This window comes from Triturus cristatus, chromosome 6, assembly GCF_964204655.1.
Source record: "Triturus cristatus chromosome 6, aTriCri1.1, whole genome shotgun sequence".
Lineage (NCBI taxonomy): Eukaryota > Metazoa > Chordata > Amphibia > Caudata > Salamandridae > Triturus > Triturus cristatus.
Window position 1 is genome coordinate 826,787,714 of NC_140589.1, and position 27,237 is coordinate 826,814,950.

The 27,237-nt window shown below is 44.5% G+C and overlaps 1 protein-coding gene across 1 annotated transcript in view; it reads left to right on the top strand.

Annotated features, from left to right (window-relative positions):
- The window catches only part of NOX3 (NADPH oxidase 3), a 777,582-nt gene that overhangs the window by 129,125 nt on the left and 621,220 nt on the right, over window positions 1-27,237 (top strand). The gene's annotated exons all lie outside the window — the stretch shown is intronic.

The following is a 27,237-nucleotide window of genomic DNA, read 5'->3' on the forward strand; positions in this document are numbered from 1 at the left end:
TACTTTGACACGTATTGAAAGTATTTATGGGTGAGCTAAAAATGTTTTTTACTGGTGCCGACTACCACAAGATTAACAAGCATTGAAAATGCAATAGGTTTCGCCTTTGATTAAGTTGAAGCCATTTGCTTTGCTAATGGTATTGTATAGCAAAGCAAATGGCTTTAACTTAATGAAAGGCGAGACCTATTGCATTTTCAATGCTTGTTCTAATAGTGTCAGTGCAAAATAAATGAGGTAGATAATGGTTGTTCATTACGTTTAAAAAAAGATTAGTATTAGTGGTAAGTCTGTGAAGCAAATTGTTTAAAGCAAGTGGTTGTTAGTAATTATATTTCAGCAGCAAAGTAAAATAATTGAATGCTTGAATGAATGTCTTTATAATAGAATAAGGCATATGAACATAAAAATGGACGTAAATCGGTAATTAAAATGCCATTATGTTTTCGAAGTACATACATCTGAAAAAATATGGTGTGCGCTAAATTACAAGGCACATATCTTGTCACATTGGCAGTCTATTAAAAGGGATAATTTATATTCCATCACCAAAAATGAATGGGAATATAAACAGAATAATGTTACCATCCACGAAATACCATGGCCTTGATGGACAGCCAACGTAAGCAATGACAAATTGTATACATTTGAATGGGGGTGCATTTTCTTTTCAATATTGTATCATGCCTAACTCGGGTCTGCCCCAAATCGGTAAAAATCAGAGGAATACCTCAGCGCTAGCTTTCCTCTGGACGCGAGCATGGAGGTAATCCTCAGATTTTTGCCTTTTTGGGCCGAAACTGCGGGAACTAACCCCTGTTGTAGTTTTAAACACATCTTGTTACATGGAGCCACTACATTGGGTGGATGTGTAATTGCACCGCTTCTGGGAGAAAGTTGTGGGCAGAATATGTATTTTGGAGAAGGTAATTCCTGGCCACCTGTGACCGCTTGGCACCCCTTTTTCTGAAGAATCTCACTTGTATGTTGCGGGTGTCTCCATATGGTTATTTTCTTTGTTGTCCTGATGAAGACCATAGTTGATGTGGTCAGACACACTTTGGATGTTTGAGGTTGAAATGGCAACAATTAGATTTCTGCTGTACCATTGAGACCGGCTGTTACTGAATTTTACATGTAGGAATATCAGCGTATGAAATCATGATATTGGCAGTACACTGAATAATGTTCAAATCAACTGCACATTACTGTTTGGAAATAGCACAAACACTACTTGCACAAGTGCTTTATATTTGCTTCATATGAAGCACCTGTCCTTTTACTCTGAATTAGGATGATTTGTAATGGATTGTGTTAAGGCAACATGCAATTGTTTTGTTATTCAGTGTCTTTCCTATGTGTTTTGTTGACACATTATTTGACCCAAAGGGAGGCTTTTTTTATTTGTACTTCCCTAAAGCAGTAAAAAATACTAGTGGGATGTCGCACTGATTTTGCCAACCACTTAATTATCCCTGTAAAACAGGTCTCAGACCAGCCATTGCAGCCTTGTGTGCTCTTTTAAACTGCCATTGCGACATGGCAAAATAAACTAGACAGCCAATAGGGTAGGGTGAAGTGATTTAAAAAGTTGGACATGTACTTTAAAGTTTTAATTGTCCTGGTAGTGAAAAAAACTTTTATGTGTTTCTTTCTACTGCAAGGCCTACCTCTCCCATAAGATAATATTGGGTTAACTTATTATAATTAGTAAGTGATAACTTTCAATTGGGTGCAGGTAGGAAAGTCGAGTTTAGTGTCTAAGGAATTGGAGTTTAAATACCTCTATAATGATAAAGTCAGATTTTAAGTCATAATCCTGAAAATGGCGCTTTTAGAAAGCTGGCATTTTCTTGCCCTAACCATTTCTTGTCTGCAGTCTTTCCCTGGGTCACATGACATGGTGTAGCTGGCAGTTGGTTTTTGTGTAATACTCCCTGACAGTAAGACAAAGAGGGGCTAGGTATTGACAGGGTAGGCAAATCTGTCTTAATGAGGGAGAAGAGCTGTTACCTACCACACTTGTACATTACAAGGGGTCTGCCTGAACACACTCACAAGGGGTTTGTAACTAGTCAAGTTTGTACCCAGACAAGCTTAGGCCAGGGCAGGGAGGAAGGGGATAGTGATCCCTCAGGGGGTGGGAACCTCCAAAACCTTCTCTCACTTTAAAGTGGGCACCAGGTATAAATAACGGACCCTCAGACCCAGCTCTTTATTATACATCTGGACCTGTGGAAGACTCAGAAGGTGGACTGCTGTGCTGATTTACTGCAAGAAGGACTGCCACTCTGCTCACCTGATGTGCTGCCCTCTGCCCTACAGCCCTTTTGCCTGAGTGAGAAGGACTGGACCTGCAGCTTGAACCCAGAACCACAGAGTTACTCGAAGGGCCAGTTGGCTAGCCTCCTGATCAGAGTCTCAGGGATTGAGGAGGCGCCATCAAGCTAGAACCCAGCACCTGGACTCTGCCACCTGTGAGTCATGCCCTTGTAGGTGGTGCTACCCTAGTGTTCGAGCCTTGGAAGTGGGCCTTACAGTGCTCTGCCAGCCCAGCAGTGGTCCCAGTAGAACTGACGCAGCACAAAGCATAAGCTCCCAAAACTCTGCCTCGGAACCGCAGCAACATGCATCGCCTCACTAAACTCTGCATCAGAACCACTGCACGACCTGCATCCTTGAGGCAGGTCTTCGCATGGCAAGCCCTTCGTTGACGACTCCCTTGATGATGACCCAGGACTCCACATCGCAAGCCCCACAACTTGTTTTGAACCTGGCGGTGCGTGAGGCATGTTTGATGCACAGCCTTGGATCTCAAGCCCTCATCGATGGCATCCGTGACAATGACGCAAGACCTCACATCGCAACCTTGCAGCTTCCCAGGACCAGCGCCGCTTGATACATCTCCCTTCCAGGAACTTGCATCACTCCAGCTGGGCAACGTATCCTCGATGCGGGATCTCACAGCACTCCACAACCAGGATTTAAGGCACTCCTGTTTAACAGGCCTAACTTGGTCCCTGTATGTAGCCCACACTCAATCGTGGTTGGTCTGCACGTGTGACTTTATCCTGGTTCAATGCAAACTGATAACCACGGTAGGCGGTTTGTGCTTTTCAGCGCTATTTCCACTTATATCTTCAAAACAGCATATCTCTGGTTCTACTGTCAGATTTTTGTTGTTTTGGTCCTACATTAATTATTAAAATTTACTCTGGTTTTCTAAATTGGTGTGGGATTTTTCTTGTGTTGTGTTTCACTTTAATACTGTTTGAAGTGCTGGATAAATACTTTAATATCATGCAACAATGTCTCAATCGGTGTAAATAGAAGGGCAAAATTTGAGAGTAAATTAATTATACACAAAATAATTATATTATCAACAATTTAATCTTAAATTGTGCCCTTCTATTGGCACTCACTGAGACATTGTTACATGATACTATATTTACCCAGGACTCAACTGGGTCTACGGTTTTCTCCTGTGGTTTGTAATAGCATAAATACTTTACACATTGCCTCTAAGGTAAGCCTAACTGCTCTGTGCCAAGCTACCAGAGGGTCGAGCACAGTTTAATTTGGGGTTTGCTTGTGACTTCACTCTGACAAGGATTGTGATTTCACCACCTCAACCAGTAACCCAATTTCTTACAGCTCCAAATCTAGATCTGTTTGTGAAAATCCAGAGCCACAAATGAGGGTGCCACACAAGTAGATTCTGATCAGAAGCGATCATGGGGAATGACCTTTCAGATTGCATGGCCCTGAATTTTGGTCTAGTTCTTTTCCCTTTTTCCCATGACACCAAAAGTCATAAGAAAGGTGAAATGAAAATCATGCTGCCTCATTCTAATAGCACCAGTATGGTCCAGACAATATTGGTACACCAAGCTACTTCTCCTTTCAGAGCAGAGCCATATTCCTCTCAGGCCACTAACCACTCTCTTAAGGCCAAGTTCTTCTTTCGAACCCGAATTCTTAATTTATTTTCTTGGCTCCTGAACCCAATAATATTGTCTCCTAAATATTCTAGAAAATTGCAAAATAATACTCTCCAAAGGCAGAGCAGAATCATCAATTTCCATTTGGAGCCAAAGGGAAATACTTTTTAATATGATGTTCCAATCACAATATTCATTCTATATCTTTCCCTGCTGAACAGACTCCTCAATACTTTCTTCCCTTAACTTGTACAGGCCTTTCCCAGGCTTCATTCGAAGTCCATTTAGCGGCAATGCCGTGGTTTAGATGGTTAGATAATCAGTTATCCTTTTATTGAAATATAATTATTAAAGAGTTTCTCAAAGACTTTTCCATTACCTAACCTTCTACAAGAAGACTACCAATTTCATGGCAACAACACAATATTACAGCCATTAACAAAAAATCCCTTTCATCCTATTCATTAGGCAGAAATAGAATACATGTCTAGGAAAACAGCCATATTTATTATTGGCTTTGAGGTCTGCTAGACGAGTAATCAAATTTGAAGACTTTACCATAAAGGAATTGTACATGTAATTCTGAGATGACAGGGTCATTATAAAGTGAAACCTGCATGTTTATTACTTAGAATGCATATGTGGAAACTGTGGTCCATGCTTGCATAGGGATTCCACAACTCTACCACCGCTGCCTATCCGTTTGTTTATGCGCCATCAAGCGCATCCTCAGTGAGAGCTGCACTGTGAAACGTGTATTTTTAGTGGCTGTTTACAAGATTGGTGGCCCGCGTACCGCCAGACTCGTGGGAGCACGGCGGTGTCGGTCTTCTGACCACCTTATTACAACTAGGATGGCTGAACATCAATTGCACCGCCACATTCGCCAGGGATCAGAGATCCCAGGTGGTGGTGCAGTGCTCTTGAGGCCGCACCATGCTTGGCGGGACCGCAGCATATTAAGAGTTTCCTCTCCACCCTGGTTTTCATGGGGGTTCCTACTCCATGACAACTGTGCCAGAGAGGAATCAAAGGGGGCCCTACACGGCCTGCTGTTGCCTCTGGGTCTTGGGGTGCATGCAAGGGGGCACATGTTGTGCCCCCCTGTGTGCTTGGACCCCAGTACCTGCATGGCATGGACTGCACCAGTCCATGTCGTGCACCTACTGTCTTTGACGTTCCCATTGCGTTGTCTGTTTCAAGAACCACCCGCCAGTGACTTAAAAAGCGATAATATGGCAGGCGGTGCAACCACAGGTCTGGTGGTGTCCGTTCCACACCTCCAAACTCGTAATCAGGCCCTTAGTCTTATATGGAGCTGGATTACCACCTCTTCTGACTCCAATTGATTCAGGGATGTTACTGCTTGCAGTCATGAGACTTGTAACTGCATTTGGGTATTATGATTAATTTGGATCCCCTTGTTCTATGGAGCACGGGGACTACACTGCCTACTTACAAGCCACACCCTGTTGTTTTATAGTTTAATCTTCTTATGTATTTTGATGCAGAAATTGATGTGCAATGTTTCAAGAGTAGCAGAAAAGGGTCAAAAATAAATGAGAAGTTTCTGAAAGATAATGGAAAAGTGTTAAGAAAAGAAGAGTGGTTAGATTTAGAGTACTAAACAAAATATTTGTATATTTGCATGTTATTAATAGAGGATTTCTTTTAATGTCTAGGTAGTATACACTATGAACACATGAAGCAGCATAGGAAGGATATTTGTTGCAATAGGATGATTTTTGTATCATTTTGAAGAGAAACCTGAGTGTGTTAGTATGATTATATGTTGTTCTGATAGTATTGGTGCAAAATAAATGAGGTAGATAATGATTGTTAAGTATGTTTTAAAAAATATTAGTGTTAGTGGTGAGTGCTTGATCTGTGTGTGAAGCAATTTGTTTAAAGCAAGTGGTTGTTAGTAATTAAATTTCAGCAGGGAGGTAAAACAAATGCGTGCCAGAATGAATGTCTTTATAATAGATTAATGTAAGAGAAAGGTGTAGAAAGGACGCAGACTTGTAGGAAGGGTTCTGAAGATTTATTCAATACAACCCCACACCTTGGGCCCGATTCACAGAACTAACTTAAGACAAAATCCTAAACTTACTACCATTTAGGTATTCACAGAAGGCACTTACTCATTTTGGTATTCACAGAAGGCACTTACTCATTTCGGTATTCACAGAAGTTAGGACTCCTAACTTTACTACTCCTAAACTGAGAAAAATCCTAACTTTAAGACTTTCGGTATTCACAGAAGGCATTTAGGAGTCCTAAAGTTAGGACTCCTAACTTCTGTGAATACCGAAATAAGTAAGTGCCTTCTGTGAATGCCAAAATGGTAGTAAGTTTAGGATTTTGTCTTAAGTTAGTTCTGTGAATCGGGCCCCTAGTTCGGTGTGTAAGTTAGGGGAGGAATGTCAATACTGACAGTTGGGCAGCAGAACAGTTGGGAGGGTGGAATGTTGGGGAACCAATCGGAGGGGGGAGAACAAAGGGTGCTCTCGCGCAGGAGAGCTCAAGGGCATCAGCTGGCACGCGCTGGGTGCAGCACGTGCATGTTACGTTAATGCATTACTACAAAAGGTACCCCCTAAATTGAATTTAAGGTCCAAGAGTAAAGGGGGAATGACAATTATCAATAAACACTCTTATCTGACTTATATTTCTTTACTGGATGGCCTTCAATACAATTTAGACAAACATTATACAATAATTCTATGCTATTAGTGCACAGAAAACAATAGACCGACTACAAGGGAGGCCTACATATGACAACACACCTGTGGATAATCCTTTGATTAAATCTCACCACTTAATCTACGATTGAGTGTTTGTCATTCTAAATAATAGGAGTCCCTTTTGCTAATGTATTATGTCCTGTGTATGAATGTGTTGCGTATATGAGATGGTTATGGCTGGTTAGTATGACTGTTGGATGGTTGTGAATGGGGTCAATGGTAATGTATTTTATGATGTTATTTATTGTAAAGTAATTGTCATTTTGTTTTTGGTTGTCTGTCATTATTGACATATTGTTTCCTTTGCACTAATAGCATACAATTATTGTATAATGTTTGTCTAAATTGTATTGATATGAATTTATATGAAAAGGTATTCACATATATAAAAATTATCTTTAAAAATATTTTGTATACTCAAGAAAATAAAAAATATATGAATATTTTTTTAATAATCAGTTTGTCTGAGTGTTCTATGGTGTAACTGCCTCTAGTATGAGCCCTATGAAGGACATCCAGTAAAGAAATATTGGTCGGATAAAAGTGTTTCTTACTGATAATTTATAATAGATTAAGACATATGAACATTAAAATGGACGTAAATCTGTAATTAAAATGCCATTATATTTTCAAACTGCATACATCAGAAAATATATGGTGGTGCTAAATTACAAGGCACATATCTTGTCACATTGGCAGTCTAATAAATGGGATACTTTATATTCCATCACCAAAAATGAATGGGAACATAAACAGAATAATGTTACCATCCACGAAATACCATGGCCTTGATGGATAGCCAACGTAAGCAATGACAAGTTGTATACATTTCAATGGGGTCGCATTTTATTTTCAATACTGAACTCGCATCAATCAATTTCGGCCCACAGATGGTAAAAATTAGAGGATTACCTCTGCGCTTGCTTTCCTCCTGATGCAAGCACAGAGGATATCCTCTGATTTGTAACATTTTGAGGGTTAAACTGGGGGAACGCACCCCTGTTTAATTTTTCAGACGCATCTTGATACATAGAGCCACTACCTTGGGTGAATGTGTAATTACACCACTTCTGACAGAAAGTTGTAGGCTGAAGATATATTTTTGACAAGGTAATTTCTGGCCATGTGTGAACTATTGGAACCCCTTTTTCTGAAGACTCTCAGTTGTATGTTGAGGGTGTCTCCATACGGCTTATTTCCTTTCTTGTCCTGATGACGACCCCAGTTGATGTGATTAGACACCCTTTGGATGTTTGGGTTTGAAATATCAACATTTATATTTCTGCTATACCATTAAGACTGGCTGTTAGTGAATTTTGCATTTATCAATATACAGCCACAGCAGTTTCTGACTCTGAAATCAAGATACGGACAGTGTACTGAATAATATTCAAATCAACTGCACATTACTGTTTGTAAATAGCACAAACATTGTGCGCACGAGCACTTTATATTCACTTCACACGGAACACCTGTCCTTTTACTCTGAATTATGAAGATTTTTAATGGATTGTGCTAAGACAAGATACAGTTTTTTAATTATTCAATTTCTTGCCTATGAGTTTCTCAGGTGTATTGTTTGAACTAATGGGAGGATTTATCACATGTACTTCCCTATATCAGTAAAAATACGTGTGGGCCTGAAGCACTGATTGTGTCACCGACTTAAATAGCCCTGTAAAACATGTCTCAGGCCTGCCATTGCAGCATGGGTAACCACTTTTGAACTGACAATTCGAGCTGGCAAAATAAACCATTTGTTAGCCCAACCCTTCATCTTTAATACATATAAGTCACCTATAAGGTAGGCCCTAAATAGCCAATAAGGCAGGGTGCAGTTTATTTAAAAATTTGGACATGTACTTTAAAGTTTGACATGTTCTGGTAGTGAAAAACTGCAAGGCCTACCTCTCTCATAGGATAACATAAGGTTAACTTATTATAATTAATAAGTGATAACTTTCAATTGGGAACAGGAGGGAAGGTCAAGTTTGCTGTATAAATAATTGTAATTTGAAGCCATCTGTAAAAGTAAAGTCAGATTTTAAGTCACAATTCTGAAAATGCTACTTTTCTCTTGTACCTAGGGATTTTCCCCCCTATCTCACAGCGTTTCGTCTCCGTTCCAACATGGCACCCATCTAAGCACTTAGACGATCTGTTTACTAGGTTTAATCCAAGTTTGTCTTAGTCCGTCGGCCATGTCGGGTACTTCCGGTTGATGTCTTGATTCGATTCTCTTACATAAGCGCATGTTCTGCTGACGCTTTGCACTCGTTCACTGGTGTTGCCGAGACGTTCGTTATTTCTTCCCTGTAGCATCTTTAAGGTGAGGTTTCTGTGATGTGCCTCCCGTTGGTTGAGATCGCTGTTTAATCTGGTCACATCATTTTGTTAACTTTTCCGTTTCTAAACAAAACCCGTTCTCCTTTTCTCTACGCAGCTCTTTATAAAACCTCCGGAGGTAAGATTTCACTTGTTTAGCTTCACACGTAACTTCCCTTAGTTTGCACTTTTGAGTATCGTGTACGTCTAGCACAGTTTTTTTGACACGCTATTGGTTTACATACGCTATTGTCATTTCTTCAACAGCTTCACAGCCGACCATCTTATGAAAGGTATGAATCCACTACTACCATTGTAACCTCATACCGATTATCGTACACTTGCATTAGGACCCCAGTCCTAATTAATTTCACTAATACAATTTGGTTCATTTTTCATCATTTCAGAAATATGAGTTTTATACACCCAGGTAAGCGCATAGCTGACCATTATTTACATTCCTCTTGTCCGTATATTTCATCATCTGAGCCTATGCTGACTCAATCACATTTTTGTCCGTTTCAGAGAATATCTAACCACACAGACAAACAGGTAACTTGTTGTCAGACACGTCTCCATTGCATTAGAGTCATTGAGATTGAGCCCCCACACCATAATCCTAATCAGAGAAATGGTTCGTTTTATTTTTCAGATTGGCCCCTGACGAAGGAACCGGCTGGTTCCGAAATGCATTGGGCATTTTAAAAAAATTTCTGTTGTGTAGAAGTTTTTGTGTTATTGCACCATGCTTACAACATGCAACTTGGAATTATGTTACATGTGAAAATTGATTGTATCTATGCTGTTTAAGTACAAATGACATTAATTTGTATTGGTACAAACTGCTATATTCTTATGCGTTTCCACATCAGATAATAATGTGTAAAGCTCTAGAGTATGTTTTGTTTTAACGCTGAAAATTAAACATATACGTTTCAAACAAAGTAGTGTCAGGAAAGACACTTTGTGAACAGTGCTCAGTTGCATACAGGCTCTCAACCTGTCAATACCCGACTTTTAGAAAGCTGGCATTTTCTTGTCCTAATGATTTGGTGCCTGCAGCCTTTTCCTGGGTCACATGACTAGGTGTAGCTGGCAGTTGGTCTTTGTGCATTGTTCCCTGACAGTAAGACAAAGGGAGGCTAAGTATTGGCAGGATGGGCGACTGTGTCTTAACGAGGGAGAGGAGCTGTCACCTACCACAGCCGTGGCCAGTGGAGGGAGTTCCGTGGGGCAGTAAGGCGGGGCGGGGGAGGGGCAGGGTGGGGGGTTCTAAAAACCGGAATATGGATAATTGCAGGTAAGTAAACAATTAAATAAATAATACGAATTTCGTAGCGCGCGCTGCATCGCATTTTGCGATGCAGAGCGCGCTACGAAATTCATTTTATTTATTTAATTGTTTACTTACCTGCAATTATCCATATTCTGGTTTTTAGAACCCCCCCACCCTGCCCCTAACTTACCGCCCCACAGAACTCCCTCCACGGGCCGCGGCTGACCTACCACAATTGTATATTGCAAAGGCTCTGCCTGAACACACTCACAAAGGGTTTGTCACCAGTTGTTTGTGTACCCAGACAAACTGGGGCCAGGGAGGGAGAAGGGGATGGCTGATACCTCAGGGTGTGGAAACGTCCAGAACTTTTTCCTACTTTAAAGTGGGCACTAGGTATAAATAATGGATTCTCATACCTAGTTCTTCAATACACATCTGGACCTGTGGAAGACTCAGAAGAAAGACTGCTGTGCTGCTTTGCGGTAAGACGGACTGCCACTCTGCTGGCCTGCTTTGCTGACCTCTGCCCTGGTGCCCTTCTGCCTGAGTACGAAGGACTGGACCTGCATCTTGAACCCAGAACCACCACAGTGACTCCAAGGACTAGCAGGCTGGCCTCTTGATCAGAGTCACAGGGGCAGAACAGGCTCCAACAAGCTAGAACCCAGCACCTGGACTCTGTGGGTTATGCCTTCCCAAGTGGTGCCACCTTAGTCCTGGAGACTTGGAAGTGGGACTGAAAGTGCTCTGCCAGCCCAGCTGTGGTCCCAGCAGAGTTGATGCAGCGTGAAGCATCACCTCCCAAAACTGTGCCTTGGAACCGCAGCACCATGCATCGCCTCACTAAACTCTGCATCTGAACTGCTGCACAAGGCATCCTCGATGTAGGTCTTTGCTTCGCAGACTCCTTGCCAACAACATCCTTGATGACAATGCAGGACTCTGCATCGCAAGCCGCCCAACTTTTTTGGAACCAGCCGGTGCACGATGCATCTTTAATGCAGGACCTTGCAACTCAAGCCCTCATCGATGGCATCCTTGACCATGACACAGGACCTTGCATCGCAGCCTTACAGCTTCTAGGACCAGAGCTGCATGATACATCTCCACTCCAAGACCTTGCATCACCTCAGCTGTGTGACGCATCCTCGATGCAGGATCTCACAGCGCTCCACAACCAGGATTTAAGGCACTCTTGTTCATCAGGCCTAACTATGTCCATGTATACGGTCCACACTCCATCGTGGTCGGTCTGAATGTGTGACTTTATCCGAGTCCAACGTGACCAAATAACAACAGTTCGCTTTTAGAGCTTTTTGGCGATATTTTCACTTAAATCTTCAAGTTTGCATATCTCCGGTTCTACTGACTGGTTCGTTGTCGTTTTGGTCTTAAATTATTTATTAAAATAGCCTCGACAACAACCCTGTGAGGAGCACGGGGAAATTACCTGCTTTGTTGGTCCTGTGGTCCCTGGCCGAGGCGCTTTAGAATCCCTGGGCTCATCGCCGGTCTCCCCCGCCGCCTGCAGCCCCGTGACACCTGAGGGCGCGGCCGCTGTGTGGGGAGACTACACTACCCAGGAGCCTTTGCGGCCGGACGCCGTACACCGCCAGCTCGCGCTCAGTGGCGCTTAAATTCAAACCTGGTCTTCGGCCGAGTGGGAGCCTCGACAACAACCCTGTGAGGAGCACGGGGAAATTACCTGCTTTGTTGGTCCTGTGGTCCCTGGCCGAGGCGCTTTAGAATCCTGGGCTCATCGCCGGTCTCCCCCGCCGCCTGCAGCCCCGTGACACCTGAGGGCGCGGCCGCTGTGTGGGGAGACTACACTACCCAGGAGCCTTTGCGGCCGGACGCCGTACACCGCCAGCTCGCTCTCAGTGGCGCTTAAATTCAAACCTGGTCTTCGGCCGAGTGGGAGCCTCGACAACAACCCTGTGAGGAGCACGGGGAAATTACCTGCTTTGTTGGTCCTGTGGTCCCTGGCCGAGGCGCTTTAGAATCCCTGGGCTCATCGCCGGTCTCCCCCGCCGCCTGCAGCCCCGTGACACCTGAGGGCGCGGCTGCTGTGTGGGGAGACTACACTACCCAGGAGCCTTTGCGGCCGGACGCCGTACACCGCCAGCTCGCGCTCAGTGGCGCTTAAATTCAAACCTGGTCTCCCGCCTCGCGGGACGCGTGCGGGCGGCGCCGGGAGAAGCCCGGGACAAGGGCGGGGCCGTCTGCGGCCGTCCGAGGCCAGAGGAGGCCGGGCTGGGCCATCCCTTTTGGTTCGTCTGTTCAAGCCGGGCATCGTTCCACTTCCTCTGAAAGACTTCTTTGAACACTAAGCTAAGTCTGGGAGTGGTGCGTAGATTCCATATTGTTAGTTGCATGAGGCACCATAGCTGGGGGCATAACATTTCGTCCTGCTTTGTAACGTATTGCTGTAGTCACCGCCTGTGGGTCACAGCGTAGGTCAATTTCTTACTGCAGTGGGCAAGTTAGCATTTTGTGGTCTTTCGCTCCCGGGTCAGCCTCAAATTGTCAGTTTGAGAATATGGGGAAAACTAAAAAAACACCAATTAGACCTGGGACGGGAGTTAGGGGCACATTAGATGCATTCATTACACGGGCGGAATCACTGCTGACACACGAGATACAGTTGACGGAGCGTAGATTGTCCCTTGATTCCTTACTGGCACATAAACGCTCCTCATTGGGGACAATAGCGGAATGTGTCACACCGGGGACGAGTACAGCGGCAGGTCAGGGTCCCTCTTTGTCTAGTAAAACTCAGGGCGTCACATTAGCACAAGTTCATACAAATAGGCAAAGTGACGGTGGTGACGAGCTACCGTCAGTGGTGGGTCCCGCGGTAGAACTGGAGGTTAGCGGACCCGGGGGAGCACAGGCGGATGCCCAAGAACAAAATGAGATTACACCCGGGGGTGAGAGGGATCTTAACGCCCTAGTGGAGAAAGAAAGGGTAGTAGTCACCCGTTCAAAAAAAGCCTTATTAACGCCAGACCCCCCCCTAGAAAGTGCCACTATTGTGAGTTTGAAGTCCTCAACCAGGCCACAGAACAAGGGGACAAGTAAAAATAAAAAAGATCCAAATACAAAAAAAGGTGGTTCTAAAATAGACCCTAAAATAGTTGAGGATGAAAGCAATAGGCCAGCTTGTTCACAAGGTCATATTAGCTCCCCTGTAAACAGAATGGACTGGTCACAGGAGATAATGAAAACACTCGATTCCAAGTTGGAAGCCCTTTTCCTTAAACATTTGGCCCCCCTGGTAGCAGATATAAAGAAAATCGAGGAAAAGGTCAATAGGTTGTTGGAGATGGATAAACGTGTTCTCCCAGTCCCCCAGTTAATCTCGATACCGGATGGGCAAGAGACTGTATCCGACCCGGAACGAGCAGGGTCAAAGCAGAGGGTAGATCGCAATGCGAGCAATGATAGTGTCACACACCCGGTCCAGGCCCCTGTAAGCACCCAACAAGAGTCTAGTATAAAAGCCCAGTTAGCAGCCACCGGTTCCCATAACGCCCAGGTGCTGAGCTCGCCGGGCCTCCAGACGCTAGATTTGCCCCCGGCATGTTGCCCCTACACAATAGTTTTAGCAGGGGTACCAGCCCATAATGGGGAAAGAGAAGAATCTACAGTTTCCTTGATAAACAAGGTCAGTCACTGGTTGGATAATAATGCGAAGGAATCTATGCAGTGGAGAACGCATATTCTCATGGCAAGGAGGGTAGCTTGGATTGGTACCTCAAAAAAGAAGTTTGCCGGAGATTGCGTCATTGTCAATTTCAGATACCGAGAGTTGGTAAAAGAACTGTTGGGTTATAGTTATGTGGCTTTTGATAGTGGGTCGTCTATTAAAATGCTCCCTCTAAATTTTTTCTATAGGGACCAGGCAAAAGTACCGCGTCAGGGGCCACGTAATAGAGTGGAAGCCCCGCTATCAAGATCATTTAGACTGGGGTCAGTCTCCAATAGGTTCAATCCATTGTCTGATGTGGCAGTGATGGATGAACTAGATTGACAGACTCAAGTAGAAATACCGGTAAACCTACCGCCTCCAGACAACATTATGCCTGGGAAAAAATGTTGGCTCCATAGGAAATAGCCATCTTCCCGAAATCCCCCAAAATGAGGTTGTAACAACTCAATTAGCGATTAGTCCCGAAGCAGATCAGATTAGCTCAGGAGAAGTGGGATCCCAAATTCAATATTCCCATGTATGGAACGGGACTACCCCGGGGAACGGGGAACTTAGGGTAGTATCGTGGAACATTGCCGGAATCTCTCCCAAACTAAGAACCAAGGAATGGTTGGAGTACAGCAAAAAGTTTCACATTATTTGTTTACAAGAAACATGGGAAATGGATAGTAATGTCCCCCATATAGATGGGTACAAAATGTTTTTTGTGCCCGCTCAAAAATCCGTGATGGGAAGAGCGAAAGGAGGACTAATAACGTATGTATCTCTGACGCTACAAGGGACATGGGAAGATTTGGGCTGGAACTCGGAATATACTCAGGGTCTTAGTTATAGTAACAAGGGGACTAAGTTTGTTTTGATAAATTTTTATAATGCGGGCCAATCAATGCAGAGGTTGGCAGACCTGAAGAATAGACTGGCTGATTTGCATTCTAGGGGAAAGCATCCCCCAAACATAATCTTGGTGGGAGATTTTAATTGTCACCCATGCCCATATCTGAAATGGTTCGAGGGATCATGGAATTCTTGTCCTTCCACCGATGACTGGCACCTTGAACACACGCAGGAAGGCAGTGAATTAAGCATGATTCTGGGGATATATAATCTCGTCCCTACAATGGACCTGATTAAGCCCAGGCTCCCAAATATCATAAATCCCACGTTTAAAGGCAGGGGTAAAGAAACTATTATAGATTTTATCTTTATTTCTTATGAGTTTAAAAGTAGGATCATAGATTTTAATATAGAAATCAGTATCTTCAGTGACCATAACCCACTGGTGTTATCATTGAGGGACGCTGATGATTCCGTGCAGTTAATGCCTCGGATGTTAAGGGGAAATTTGGAAGCAACTGATCAGGGTAGGCGACTACGTTGGTCTAACACTGATGGGGAAGCATTCTATAAAAAACTTCTCGCAAATCCAGAAAGTGGGATATGGCTGTGCCTAAACCAAGATATCAGAGGCCAAGATTTGATAAACGCATTTGAAAGCATGGCAAGGGATATTAACAGACTATTGAGGATTAAATCACAAGCACCGCCCAATCTTACGCCGAAATGGTTTGACAAAGCATGCTCCAGAGCCCAAAAAGAACTTAAACGGGCACTTAAAAAGGTCCCGAAGGACAGGAGTATGATAGTGGAATGTAGGACCAATTACAAAATGGCCATAAAAAAGAGGAAAAAATCTATCCACTATGAAGCTTGGGCGAATTTAAGGGAGGCAGCCGAAATGAGAGATATGTCACGGTTTTGGAGGGTGATTAACGATCCTAGTTTTCAGCCCCCAAACAGTGCGAAGGTCTCCTGCAATATCTTGCCGGAAGCGTGGGTCTCCCACTTCAAAACATTGTATAATCAGGGCAGCACCTTGACTCATTACATCTCTGATGCAGGCGCGTTGCCAAGTTCATGGGTTCAGTTCTCAGTGGACGAAATTAAAATTGGAATTCAAGCCCTGACAAAGAATAAGGCCCCGGGCCCAGACGGGATTCCTCCCGACCTATTCTTATCCCAGGTTGACCTTTGGGCCCCTATACTCACTAGAGTTTTTAACACAGCAGTGGAAAGGGGTATGCCCAGGTCTTGGTCGACTGCCACAATTGTTCCCCTCTTTAAAAAGGGCAATAAAAGCGATCCTCAATGTTACCGCCCGATTTCATTAATCGATGTTTCAGCAAAAGTTTTAGGGAAGGTAATTCTAAACCGTTTGATGGACTGGGCTGAGGAAAACAAGATTATCACAGATACCCAGTACGGTTTTAGAATGGGTCGCTCTACTTCAGACCAATGTCTCAACCTTTATAACCTGGTGGCCAAGTACACTCTTGCCGATGATGGGACAGTTTATCTTGCTTTCATGGACCTAACGGCAGCTTTTGACCGGGTCAACCGGGAAAAATTATGGGAGATTTTAAAGTTGCTTGGGGTGGACCCTAGTCTGATTTTTATTTTAAAAACACTACATAGGGACACAACTGCCCGGATCAGATACAGCAATGAAGGGAATTTAACTGATCATTTTGCTTGCACTGGGGGGGTGAGACAGGGTTGTATTCTAGCGCCCTTTTTATTTACGATATACATAAATGGCCTGGATAAAGCCCTAGTAGAACTGGGGGTGGACTGCCCTAGAGTAGCCAACAGAAGTATACCCGTTCTGCTATACGCGGACGATGCAGTACTCTTCGCACGAACAGGGAGGGGTCTGCAGGCCCTCATTGACGGCTTCTGTCGGTTTATGGCACAACTAGACTTATATGCCAACCTAACAAAATCCTATATCATGGAAGCTGGAAAAAGACCAAAGAGGAACTTCAGTTTCAAAATCGGGGGCCATAAGCTCGAGAAGGTTGAGGTTTTTAACTATCTGGGAATCATTTTTGACAAACACTTAAAATTCACGCCACTAGTCACAGAAAAGTGTAAACAGCACACAAACATAATGGGTTCCATTATGTCACGCGTCACGAGGTTAGGCCACTGGTCCCCGAACGAATTATTGAATTTATACAACTCAATCTGTTGTTCTAAGATTATGTATGGGAGCGAGGTCTGGGGTACTAGAAACACCTCTACGACTCAACAGGAGGAAAATAAGTTTCTGAGAAGGATTTTGCAAGTACCACAAAGTATCCCGGCCTATATCATACATGAAGAGTTAGGGCTCCCTTACATCTCTGATAGAATAAGCCTAAAACCAGTAATGTGTTGGATTAAAATTTGGACTAATCCTGACGCTAGCTGCAGCAGAGATATAATTACAGATTGTATTAGAAGGGAAAAAAGTCATAAGATTCCATGGCTAAAATTCGTGAAGGATAAGCTGAAGTGGCTGGGCTATGTAAGATGTTTTGATGATCCCTCCTCTATGACGCCCCAATCAAAAACACTCATAAAAGCAGAATACTTGAGACGGGTAGCTTGCCATAGAGAAGATAGTGAATTATTGAAAGGCTCAGTCCGTGCATACATACTTACGAAATCCGTTGCTGGCATAGAACCTTATTTGGCGCAAATCTATAACAAAAATGACAGATTTTTAATGACCAGATTTAGACTGGACCTTTTACACCACATTTTAGCTGTCCCCGCGGGATTTACAAAAGATATTGGTTCAAAGGGTCCCTGTGGCAGCGATCTGGTATCTCCACAGGACACTCTTCACTTTGTATTCTTTTGTCCCCTATATGATTTCCCGCGGAATATCTTTTTAAAACGCATCCTAAAAGCGAATAAATTCACCCACGTCAGGGTAGCTCTGTTATATTTAAAACTTTCTGCGGAACCTCTTACACTGTTTTGTACTGTGAACTTTTTAAGACTTGCTGTAAAATCGAGGAAATCGAGATGCGAGACATAAGTTACCTCGTTGTCAGTATAAAGGAGGTGGCGTCTCGCCTCATGTTATTAGATCCGCACCATGCAGAAAACAGTAATAATACCAAAGAAGTATGTAAATGACGTATTGGATGATTTATCGTACCAGGGAAGTTATATGGTATTTTTAATGCTAGCATTTTTTATACATGTGTTTTAAGCCTCTATGATCGCACATTTTATCCTGGTCATTGTTTTTTCTTCTTTGTGCTATATAGCTCTTGCACCCTGCACTTTATTAATGAATATTTGATGATTGCAGAGCCAGCCAGTCGCTTTGCATAAACTAATCTGTAAGATTATGAATAAGACATTTAGATCCGCCCTATCTCTGCATTATTTTCACAGTCTTGATGAATTTTAATATGTGATATTGTATGTAATATTATGTTGAAACATGTGTATCCATTTTTGTTCTTTTCTTGGATTTTTTTTATATCCGAATAAAGATATTTTGAACTGAACTGACTCTGATTTTCCAAATTGGTATGGGATTTTTCTTGTGTTGCATTTCACTTTATTACTGTTTGAAGTGCTGCATAAATACTTTTGCATCATGCAACAATGTCTCAATGGCTGTCAATAGAAGGGCACTATTTCAAAATAAATAAATTATGTACAAAACAAAAACACATACAATTATAATATCGACAATATTTTCTTAAATTGTGCCCTTCTATTGACACTGATTGAGACATTGTTGCATGATACCATGTTTACCCCAGTCTCAATTGGATCTACAGGTTAATCTTGTGGCTTGTATTAGCATAAATACTTTACACATTGCCTCTAAGTTAAGCCTGACTGCTCTGTGACAAGCTGCCAAAGGGATGAGCACAGGTTAATTTAGGGTTTGCTTGTGATTTCACCTTGACAAAGATCATCACCCCCTCAACCAGTAACTCAATTTCTTACAGGTCCAAATCTAGATCTATTTGTGAACATCCAGAGCCACAAATGAGGGTTCTACACAAGCCGATTCTAATCAGAAGGGAGCATGGTCCAGAATTTTGGCCTATACATTTCCCCGCTTTCCACGATACCGAAAGTCATAAGCAAGATGAAATGGAAACCATGCTGTGTCATTCTAATAGCACCATTGTGACTGGTACACAGAGCAGAATCACCAAATCAATCATATAAAGCCAAATGGAAACCCTTTTTAGGTCTCGCCTGAGCCAGCGCATGTGCTGCACTGGCGAGACATTTAGTAGCTGCTTTAAAAGTGCTACCTTGCCGGCCACCAGCTTGCTATTACGCGCACAAGCGCGCGCGACGTGCACAGCTGCCATCTGGCTTTCAGCACGCGCGTGAATCCCCTCCCTTCTCTCACTCCCTCCTCGTCAGCTTTATTTTCCTTTCACTTTCGCGCGGCCATGTCACTTTCACGACCGCGCGGCTATCAGCTTAATTTTTTGTTTTTAACTTTCAGTGCGAAGCGTACGCTGGTTCTTTTTTGCTCCCCCATGTTGCTTCTCACATCCACCCCCTCACCCTTCCCTGTGTTGCTTCAGCACTTACCGCCCCCCACCCCCCTGCTTCCATGTTACCCCGTGTGGCTCACTTTAGCTTTCCTGGCCGCGCGGCGTTACTTTCATGGCCGCGCGGCCAATGCTTGTTTACTAAGTTGTGCAAAGTCGGAACCACCTCCGTATTTCGCCTAAAGGGTCTGTTTGCTGATGTTCACATGTTTGGGTGTTCTCTGCATTGCACAATACACATTCACCCTTTGATTTAAATTGTCCGTCTCATAATGTTAATTTATTCTCTAAACTGAAATATACGATCCACACACTGCCTTAAGCTTGCATGACTTGTTTAATTTTTTCAGAGGTTTAGCTAAATTGTGCAAGGCGGTAAGCACCCCCATGCTTCCATTTTAAAGATGTCAGGAGACCTCCATGCGTTTTCAACAAGCACTGCCATCTGTGATGTACCTTCATTGTTCCTTTTAAAGAGTATGTCTTGAAATGTGTTTGTGTGCTTCAGCTAAACAATGCAATAGAGACATCACTTCGGCCCCTCTCTGTCCTGTCCAGTGATGTATGTATGTTTTTAAATGAAAGTGTGCCCTTCGTGAACCATAGTCATGCTTCCTTTTGTAGGGCCTGTTTAGGTGCCATGCATCGAGCATAGAAAATCACCCTGTAAAGGGCCTTTGTCATGATGTGTAACTAAATTATGCAATGCAGCGGCCAAGACTTGCCTTCTCTTTAAATGGAATCTCCAGTGTTGTTGAAGTTTTTATTTAAACCGTGGACTGCAGACACCACACTAGTTAAGATACTTCAAAGTCTCTCAAGTGATGTTTGTGCTTGTGGCAAAATGTAGCTCCCCCGGCATCCAATCAAAGAGCCGTTACGTGATGTATATGTTTATCTAACTGAGATTCAGGGACGGCTCCAGCATTCCCTGTTAGGCGATGCTCGTGTATTTCAAACATACGGAGAAGTGTTTTACAGTAGGACATAGGAAGAGCCACGAATAAGGCAAACGGTGGACGAGAGTTACGTTATTGTTCATTTTTTGGGTTAAATGGAATAGCGTGGATACAGAGATGCAAATTTAGTACATGAAGGATAAATGTAAAATGTATTTGTCATTTGTGATCGAGCAGGATTGGTGTCAGGTACCGGTATGACGTTGCCAACATGTTAGCTTTTCTTTTAAAATAACACGCGATAAAGTTTCTAAAAACAGGATATCGGCGCTGCTTCAAAAGTCTTGTTCTGTGGAAGTGCCGAGTGCAATACGTTTTTCAGATGGGAAGGTCTGTGGCTACTGAGCCGTCCCATGTCCCAGGCAGTTTTTGGCCTTTACGAGGGAACACCTGCACGAGCCCTGGGTGAGAAAACCCACCTTGAAAAGTGCACCAGGGGATGTACGTTTAATATATCTAACTATCCATTTGAGCTGGGAATGTGCTATACGTCAAACATGTATCCATTAAGTCTGCGACATGCCCTGATTCGCTCCTACCCTAACCCCCCCCCCCCCCCTTCCCGGGTGCATGGACTGCCCATGAGTAAACCGACCGTGTGTGCATAGTAGGCGCACAACGTGACATTCACTCTTCCCATTTGCCCAAGAACTCTCAGAAACAGAGCGTGTTGTTCATGGCGTAGCCTTTTTATTCACGAAACAGGTAATTCACCAGTGACCAACACGAGAGTAACAGTATCCCTTTTGGATATAAAATTATCAAAGCATTTCTCTTTAGCGGTATTAACTTGACGAAGGCTGCCAGGCAATTAGGCACAACATTACACTTGAACTTGAGCTTGGCCGTACACTTTAGTGGCCTTGGCCTGTCAAAGGCAGTAAAGAAGATATGCACCACATTACATTTGAACTCTTGAACTTGGCCATACACTTGAACTTGGCCGTCTCGGCCCACCACGCCCCCACTCTGCTGTGCACATTGTGCCAGCAGGCCCCAACGCGCTACAGCGAACAGTTGCACTACTTGTAAACCAGGGCCCCGCATGGCACACTGGCATGCCCACCGGGGTACCTGCACTCAGGCAGCCTCCCCAGGGTTCACCTCAGTCCATAGGTTGTGGGTTAGGGCAGAAGAGTCAGGGACCACCAGCAGGCCAGTCCCCCCTTCCGCCTACCCTCCTACCCCTTTCTGGGGGCCATCCAGTTGTTGAACCGCCATTGTTGTGCTTGCTTGTTGTTAACTGTCACCGTTCCGCCCTCGCTCTCTTGCCGGGTGGGTGGGTGGTTGGCGATGTGCCCCTGCAGCTTGCCGGAGTTTCAAAGGGACGAAGAGGCTGACGATCGCAGGGCGCGGATTTAAATAACCTTCCAGCGCACCCCGATGACGTCACCTCATTCAGCCCCCTTTTCGGCCCTGGGGAAGGTCCAGTCCCGTGGCGCTACTAAGGGCGCCCCTCCTCTAGGCGCGGGGGGCGCCGGTCATATCACAAACATTAAAGCAGTGAGCACCATCTGCAGCATGCAAATGAGTAGTGTTGAATTCATTCTATAGATACAGCAGCCTCAGATTAGCTGACTGTCCCTGGAGACACACTGTGAAATGTAAGGGTGGGCGGAATTTGCGAAATTGACTTTCGCAAATTATCGCGAAATTGTGCAAAATCTCCGCGAGCATGCGAAACTTTTGCGAAGACGCGGAGATTGCTTTTCCCGCCCGTTCACGATGTGTTTTTGCGTGCTCGCGGGAAAATATATCTCCAACTTGCCCATGTGGTCGCTAATGGGCACGGCCATCTTGCTTGTGATGCTTATTTCCTGTTCGCCATCGCAATGACGTGTTCGCGATCACAAACTCTCGCGGGATAGCGCGACCGGCTACCAACAATTCAACATCTTGTGGCGTGCGCGAACGGATAGGAAAACTCGTCGGCGAACGCAGGGACCCGGGAAGTCACGACCGCACGCACGAGAATGCATTTTTAAAGCGCGAACAAGAAAAATACTTCTGTTTCGCAGCAGGTAGCGAAAGTTTTGACATTTTCGCGCTCTCTGCGGAACGCGAAAATGTCAAAATATCTCAAATTCCGCAAGCGGAATGAAATTTACCGCCCAGGCCTAGTGAAATGTTGGATTTTCAAACAAATCCGTTCAACGTTTAATCGCAATATCAAAACGGCAAGAAATTACAAATAATTTCAACCTTTACTTTTTAACATCCCGAACATCTACTGCCCTAGTATCAATCATACAGCACCATATTATCCGAGACGTGACCCCCAGCTTTAGCTTCCCCTCGGCAGCAATCCACTCAGCGGCCACCTCCTTCGACCGGACTCAAAATAATGTGCCTCTAATGCCAAAGAATAATTTAGAAACATTCTGCCCTGTCTGATGGTCAAGGCAATAGTTGGCCTCTGTTTACTATTTCCAACTATATTTGTCTAGGGAGATCCACGCCTTTAACTGAAAGATGAATTACTTGTTCCAAAATATGCTTTCTTTTGAAGGGCGTTTCTTATGACTTCTGTATATTTTGGGCGTATCTGCTTTTGAGTGTAATGTTTGTGAGAGGGCTTGTGCGTCCGGGGTGCAGCATCACGGATTCTGAGGCAGTGAACTCCGAGACACGAGGGAGTGCAAAGTGCACACTCATGCACACCATGGAAAAGGAAAGGTACGTGATGTGAAATGGAACAAGCATTGGCATAGCCAATAGGTCTCGCCTTTGGGACCTTATAAGTGTTTAGCCATGCAACAGTTAATGTTGTTGCACCAAGGATATTGTGCTGCATAACTAAATGCTTATAAGGTCCCAAAAGCGAGACCTATTGGCTATGCCAATGCTTGTTTATAAATGGTGTTCCAATCACAATATTCATTCTATATTTTCCCCTAGCTGAACCGACTCTTCCATACCTGCTTCCATTTGCTTGTACAGACCTTTCCTGGGCTTAATTCAAAGTCCATTTGGCGGCAATGTCATGTTTAGATGGTTGGCTAATCAGTTATCCTTATGGTTAAATAGAATTATTAAAGTGTTTCTCAAAGGCTAATTCAGTACCTATCCTTCTACTAGAAAACCACACATTTCATGGTAACTTAACACAATATTATAATGTTGGACTTGGCCCTTCTTGGAGGGTCAACCCAGAACTTTTGGTGGTTTTATGACGCTGGGCACTTTATCACTGCTGATCAGTGCTAATGTGCATGTGCTCTAGCTTGACTTGTAAACTTGGTAAAATTGGTCTACACCTGTTTGGCATATTTAATTTACCTGTAGATCCTTTGTAAGGTGGTATCCCATATACAAAGGGCCTGTAAATTAAATGCTACTAGTGGGTTTGAAGCGCTACTTGCACCACCCACCGAAGTAGCCTTTCAAACCTGTCTCAGGCCCCATCCACTGCAGGGACTACGCACACAGTTTACTGCTGCTGGAATGTGGCATGTAAAGTGTTTGCCAGTCTACAACTCCCCTTTTACTACATATAAGTCACCCCTAAGGGAGGCCCTGGGTAGCCCTATGGGCAGGGTGCTGTGTATGTAAATGGTAGGACATGTGCCTTAACTGTGTGGCATGTCCTGATAGTGACAAAACATCCTATTTGGTTTCTCACTGCTGTGAAGCCGCCCTCTCACAGGGATGCATTGAGGATTCCCTGTTATGTGCTTCAGTGATAATTTCTGATCTAAAAGGGGTAGCATGACCATGTTAGGAATAGTAGTATGTATCCTGCTTATTGGTGAAAACAGATTTGATACTATTTTAGAAATGCCACGTTTAGAAGTAAGTAGGCATTTCTGTGTACTGTGTCTTTGTGCCCTGCCTGGATATGTATTGACCATCAGGTTCTGACTGACGGGGGAGAGGGGATGTGCATTCACTCCAGCCAGTCACAAGGGGGGTTGAGGTGTGTCTTGCCTTTCCTGGATGACTCAGCACTAGGCTGAATAGACCTGGGCTGAATTTAGAGTAGCGGGAGGAGTTTTCCCTTGCACCTGAATAGGCCCGGTCTGCATTTGGAGTGGTGGGAAGAGTAGCACCTGCATCTGAATAGGGTGTGCCTGCCTTCTACAATGCTGGCTCTGCCCCACTGTGGTGTGTCTGTGGCCAGGGCTTACAATGTCAATTGGGGGTGTTGTTGTGCACTTGTAAATGTGTTTTAAAGTGCCCCAGAACAAAGACATTGGTACTATAAGTAGAGGGGCTGTGACCCCATGTGAAGAGCGAAGACACTACCTGGGGCTTGTGGCCAGAGGACTGCTGTGGGCCAGGAGGAACCGACATTTGGGACTACCTGCTCGAGGGACTGCCACTCTGCTAAATGACCCTGTGTGCTGGCCTGCCTGTGCCCTGATCTCTGCCTCAGTACCTTCAGGGACTTGGTGGCGTGCCCCCTGCCTGCAGCGCGTGGAGAGCGCTGTGAAGTGTGGTGGTGCATTCTTATTGGCAAGAGCCCTGGTGCTTGGGTTCCTAAGTGACTCCCTGGAGGAGCGCTACAGTTCCTGGTGGAACTACAGTAGGGGGAGTGGTGAGGACGGAAGCGCTCTCCCCCAGCATCGATTTGCTTACCGGCAGTCGGGGCTCTGCTAACTGGCCCAGGACTGCAAATCTGCGTTGCCTAAGCGGAGGCCGGGGGTTGTTGCTGGAGCGCACAGCTGTTGGCGGATGAAAGCTCCTTGTCCCTCTTAACAGAACAGGGGCCCGAGGCGGTGACAGCTTGTGCAATGGGATTGGCTGTCTCAGGGCCGGGCCCCCACCCACAGCACCACCACCATGACTGCAGCGAAGCTGGGGCCTCGCATAACCCAGCTGTAGCAAGCAGCCCCAGTTGAAGAGGAAACCCAGTGCTGGGGTTCCAGCGTTGCCTTGTAATGCCAACATAATTGTGGGTGGGGCCCACAGCAGTGGAAGGCCAAGCGGAGGAGAGCAAAGTCGATGGAGACTTTGCTCCGTGTCACGCCACCACAGCACAGAGGCCTGTGTGGAATCCTTGCCCCTCACTGCATTTGCCAGGCAGCAGCACTGCGTGATGCGGGACGTGCCCTTGGGCAATTCTTCTGTTGTGTGCCTACCCGGGGAGACCAAGGTATTTCTCTCCATCGTTTTTGGGAGTGTGTGGGCACCCTTCCCCTGTGCGGGTGACCCTACCCAGGGGAGCAGTGCTCACTCAGCGGACCAGACGGGAAGGAAGCCTCTACTGACGTCCCGGTCTGGCTGAGCCTGTTGGGATCACTGGACCGATTGTTTCTGGGGCACAGTGCCCTGTGTTCGAGTATTAATTACCATAACCAATGCGCGGTAGCCGGAGTGTGAACTATTGCCTCTTACACCCAGGTGGGGGGGGGGGGTTGTGTGTAATGCTGGCACCGCGTATGTGATTCCAGCAGTCACCGTCACAGTACCCTAAGTTGCATTTATGTACAGTTTCCGTACTGATCTTGCTATGATATGTGCACTCTATAGGTATCTACTATAGTGCTCTACTGATAATGTGTATGCATAATGTGTTATGCTAAGTGCAGTCCTACCAGTAGTTACTGGTTATCCTTACTGTGATGTATGTTTGTGACAGTGGACCGATTGGCTAAGAGGTTTATGTAATCCCTGTGAAGTCATGACGAGTGCCAAGTGACACAGTAATATATGTGATTGTGATCTAATGTGTTTTTATGGATAATACAGAGGATATTTTTATATAACCTTGTGTGGAGTCTCTTTTGTGGTGTGCCTAGTGTGTCACTGGTGTGCGAGTGTGGTGCGTAAACTCTTTACACATTGCCTCTGGGATAAGCCTGACTGCTCTGCCAAGCTACCAAGGGGGTGAGCAGGGGTTATCTTCAGTGTGTAACTCCCTTGCCCTGACTAGAGTGGTGGGTTCTTCCTGGCTTAGACGCATGCCCTCGCCAACCAGAAACCCCATTTCTGATATATAACCATTGACAAAAACTCATTTTGAGCCTATTCACAAGGCAGAAATAAAATACTTGTCTTGGAAAACCGCTCTATTATTGTCTTTGAAGTCTGATAAACGGGTAAGCAAATTTCAAACCTTTACCATCAAGGAACCATACATGCAATTCTGAGATGACAGACTCTAAGGAGAAACCTAACTTTATTCCTAATGGCCCTTGAGACTTTTTCATTTAAAATCCAGTTGCGCTAAAGACATTTTTCTAACATCCTAAGGATGCAGCGGAGAGAGCTCTGCATATATTTAGCGGAAAACAACGTTGCAGGTTTTTTCATTGAGAGAACACATTTCAGAAAATCTGATCAACTATTAATCGCATAGGTTCCTCCCCCGTCGAGAAAGGGGCAAGCTATTTCTAATCAAAGTGTGGCACGCTGGGTGTCTTCAACTATAGTGTTCTGTCACCAAAAGGCAGGATGGCCTTTAGAGGGAAAGATCAAGTCACATTGCACACGAACTATATCAACTTCCACTGCCATGTCTGCAGGTTGCACATCTGTGGGGCTATAGCATGGAATGTCAGGCACACATGTCCTTGACACTACTGTCTTGACTCAGCAGTAAATAATGATAAGCAGTGGGACAGACTTTCTATAGGCAATTTAACAGTTTTTCCTCCATTTACTATCTGCATTATTTTTATGAATACGTATATCTATTGATTCACGAGATCCACTCTCCTCCCCAATGTGGGTTCACCTCTACCAGTTTCTAACCTCACTCTACTGCTAAAAAATCTGAATTATGGTGGCCACTGTTGTGCGTGCTGTTTGCTCATCTGTTTCCTGGCTGGTTGACGCTTGGCTCTTTTTAAATGATGTGAACAGATTATCAAAGTGGCCACTTCTAGCATTCAAAGCACAATTTAGCATTGTACTGCTCACCTAAAAATGAGTGTGAGACTACCAATTTGACAATGGGGATGATTCAA